At 44.5% G+C, this 4,084-nt stretch overlaps 1 pseudogene; it reads right to left on the reverse strand.

Moving 5' to 3' along the window:
* Positions 1-1,591: 1,591 nt before the first annotated feature.
* On the reverse strand, positions 1,592-3,799 carry LOC136493727 (pentatricopeptide repeat-containing protein At2g13600-like; annotated as a pseudogene).
* Positions 3,800-4,084: the final 285 nt, after the last annotated feature.

The raw sequence follows: 4,084 nt of genomic DNA on the forward strand, positions 1-4,084 counted from the left end.
GTTCGACTGGACGACTTGAAAACATTGTGTAGGATTGACTTAGATCTCAAGGATTGAGTTTGTACATATGCTACACTCTTCTCAAATTTCATAGGCTCCAATGATGAAACCAAATTTATCTCCAGGATGTAATCCTAAGGGGGCCGTTTGGCAAGGCTCCATGGAGCAGATTCTGCTCAGGGTGGGGAGTAGACAAGAATCACTTCTCTATTTATGCTATAAGTTAAGAGCTAAAAAAAACCTGCTCATCGCTGCTCCCTATTCAAAACCCACCACAATCAATTCTCATCTACTCCCCACCCTGCTCCCTCATAGGAATTAACTAGAATCACTCCATCAAAGAATCAAGGAGCTAGAGCTAAGAATTAAGTAGTGGAGCTCTACCAAACAGATCCTAAAAACTGCCCTCTCATATGTTAAGTGCTGATGGCTGACTCGCTCATGCTTTGAGAACTTCAGGAACAGAATAACTTTGCTAAACGTCATCTCTTGTGTTGATGATTGTGCCTTCTAATAATTCTAGAAGCCCCAAAGATCTTTTTAATCCATAGCAGCCATATGTATCAGTTAACTTCAACTTTTTGCAGTTTACTGGGACTTGACCATTCAGCTGTCACTCAAGTTGTTCCTCCATGGCAATCAAAAGGTCCCAATCATGAAAATATGCAACTGAGTACAGCTTAACCACATTGCTGGGAGCTTAAATGATCAAAATTTAGTAGCAGTTATCGCATAACTGGTATTGGAATGGAAACAACCTTGTGAGTTGTTAATTTAGAATTGCAGTACCATTTACAGGCAATCAGAAAATTCTGGAATATAAGTACTGACTATTTTAGATCAACATTCACCTAAACCAAAATTGTGGACCTAAACACACATATTGTCCCCTTCCCAAATATATGTAAGCAAATGTGTTGAACCTGAATTAGGCCGAAGGTACTCTGCAGTAATAAAGAGTAACCATCAAGGAGGGCAAAAACATTCAGGCAAATATAAAGTTAGACAGACCTTTTCCTTTGATGTTTCAAGTAATATCAAAATTACTCCCCTTGTGTTCTTTGCTTTCATCATGGAATCCCTGAGTTTGAGCACACTATATTAGAAAAAATAAATATCTCGCCGAATAAATAAAACAGAATGTTTCCACTAGACATTCAACGAACCATATGACAAGCATTACTTTAAAAGGTGTGAATAGTTAAACAAAGTCAGTTAAAAGGCTCAATTACTTTGAGTTTGGAACTAGGATAATTTAACTAATAATGCACTGGTGTTCTGGCTTATTATCCCATCTCCAACAGTAACTTGTATCTCAAATCAATCTTCATTTAATGAACTATTTATCTAATCCACTTTGGGAGATGCAGAACTTACATCCAGGAATGTAGTAGGAAGCAACCAATATTATCAGCTGTGTGCATTCAAGGTCATTCCTAGTTTTCAGCCTTCCAGTCACGCAGAAAGGCCTAATTATCCATAACCATTGGTGATCACAAAGGCACAAACACCATCTCCAGCAATTTGAATAAAGGAGTAATTATCCATAACCATTGAAGCCATTCTTTCAATAAAGGAGTAAATCAATAATTCAGGCTTTGAATAACCATATCATCAGGTTCTGAATGTAATGATATATGAGATACTAAACCTTCTAGCATTGAATATATAGTATCTCTCTCAGGATGATTCTGGTCGTCCACAAGGAATACATGAACTATATCCTTGATCTCAATCCAACTGCAGCCTGGTTCCTTTTTTGCATTTAGACTCCTCAGCCGTGTCCTTACCTTCACAACATCTTCCCATTTACCCAATTTAGCATATATGTTAGACATCGTGACATAAGCAGACCTATGTTTTCTGCCCATGAAAAACAGCCTCTGGGCAACTTTCTCACCCATCTCTAGGTCCATCGAATACCAGCAAGCAGTAAGTAGGGCTCCCCAGATTACACCATCTGCTGGCAAAGGCATTTCATAGATGAACTTATCTGCTTCTCTGGTACGGCCAGTCCGACCAAGGAGATCGACAGCACAAGTATAGTGTTGCACAGTTGGAACTAGTCCAAAGTTTTCCATGGAGTAAAAGATTTTCATCCCCTTGTTAACCAAACCAGCACGAGCACTAGCCATAAGGAGACCCAGAAAAGTGATTTCATTGGGACTGACATGATGCTTCAGCATCCTCCCAAATTGTAACAGAGCCTCCAACCAGTGACCATTCTGTGCAAGACCATTGATAAGAGATGTCCATGAAGCAACATTAGGCAATGGGACGTAAGTAAATGCAGATCGTGCATCAATCACACAACCACATTTGAAGTACATATCAGCGAGGGCTGTTCAAACATGACCATTGGAGTCAAACGAAGTCTTGCAGAGGTGAGCATGTACCATTCTGCCTTGCTCAAGAGTTCCAATAGTTGCACAGGCATGCAATAGAGCAGAGAATGTAGATGGACTGCATCCAATAGACAACCGGCACATGACCACAAATAGCTTCAGAGCTTCTGAAGGTTTGTCATTGTGAATGTAACCTGAAATCATAGAATTCCATGTTATTGTGTCTCTCTCATCCTTAATCTGTTTAAATAGCTTCAACCCCTCTTCCAACCTTCCGTTCTGGAGCAATACCGACATCATGGAGTTTAAGGACACCATGTTTCTCCGAGGCATCTTCTCAAACATCCTTCGGCAATGTTCAAGCTTTCCCTCCATAGCGTATGCTTTAATCATCAGATTGTAGGAACCTGAGTCTCGCTCTGGCATCTGTGAGATAACCATCTTAGCATCCTCTGTCCTACCAATGGATATAAGTCCTGCAATCAGTGTATTGGATGTGATCAAGGATGGCCTATCCAAGTCATTATAGACCAGCAGTGCATCATCCAAAGCATCAGAAGTGCAGTAAAGATCAACAAGAGCACTAGTGATTAACTGCTCAGACCGAAACCCACGTCTGATCAAACATCCATGAACGGATCGCCCAAAATCCAATGCTCCCAGCCTCACACATGCCCTCAAAACACTGTCATAAGTGTACTCATTCGGCATGACACCATCATCAGCCAATAACTTCACAAACAGCTGCAGCGCCTTGCCACAGCACTGATCTGTGCCCTTAGCATAGCCAGATATGACTGCGGTCCATGCAAACACACCACGTGGCGCTGGTGTAATTTGAAGCAAGTCCAAGGCCTCACCCAGCAAGCCGAACCTCACAAGCGCAATCACCATCGGGCTCCACAGCAGCTCGTTCTTCGGGTGCAGAGACTCAAAGAGAGCGCGAGTTGCACGGAGGTCGAAGCACGAGGAGTAGAAGTCGAGGAGGGACGCCCCGATGACCGCGAAGCCCTCGCACCCGGACTTGATCACTTGGCCGTGCGCCTGCGTCCCCGCGCCGAACATCCGCCCGCGTGCGCAGGCGCCGACCACCGACGCGAAAGTGGCGTCAGTGAGCGGTAGTCCCAAGCTATGCATCCGCGCCACGGTGTCCAGCGCGTCGGGGACGTTACCGCGCCTGGCGTGGCCGGAGACCACGGCGTTCCAGGAGACCGCATCCCGGCGCCGCGTTCCGTCGAACAAGTCGCGGGTGCGGCCGCGAGGGAAGGAGACCTGCCCGGGCGCGGCTCGCTGCTGCGCGGCGCGGTCTGGTACTGCCGATGAGGTGTGGGAAAGAGGCTGTAGTGGGAGCCGCGCGGCCAGGTTCCGCCCCGCATGGTTGGCCTGCGGCCGCGGCCTCCAGAAAGCAAGGGACGGCGCGGCTCTGCGGAGCATACATACGGCAGGCTACAGCCGACAGGGGTGGGGCTTCACACTACTCCGCAGTCCATACTATGGAAGCTTTATTTAAAATAAAACGAAGTTCATTTTTAATAACTAGGAAAATGTTTATTTCCACTGCGTTCGGCTGGTATACTCCCGACTTGTTTTAGCTTGTTTCAGCTTATTCTCTCACAGAATACTATTGAATCATCCAGAACTATCCAAAATCTACTATTCAAGCATTTTTTATTTTTGTTCTAAAATTATTAATGTCAATCTTGTGTTGACAACCTATAAAAAGTTTCATAATTTCATAG

This window comes from Miscanthus floridulus, chromosome 11, assembly GCF_019320115.1.
Source record: "Miscanthus floridulus cultivar M001 chromosome 11, ASM1932011v1, whole genome shotgun sequence".
Lineage (NCBI taxonomy): Eukaryota > Viridiplantae > Streptophyta > Magnoliopsida > Poales > Poaceae > Miscanthus > Miscanthus floridulus.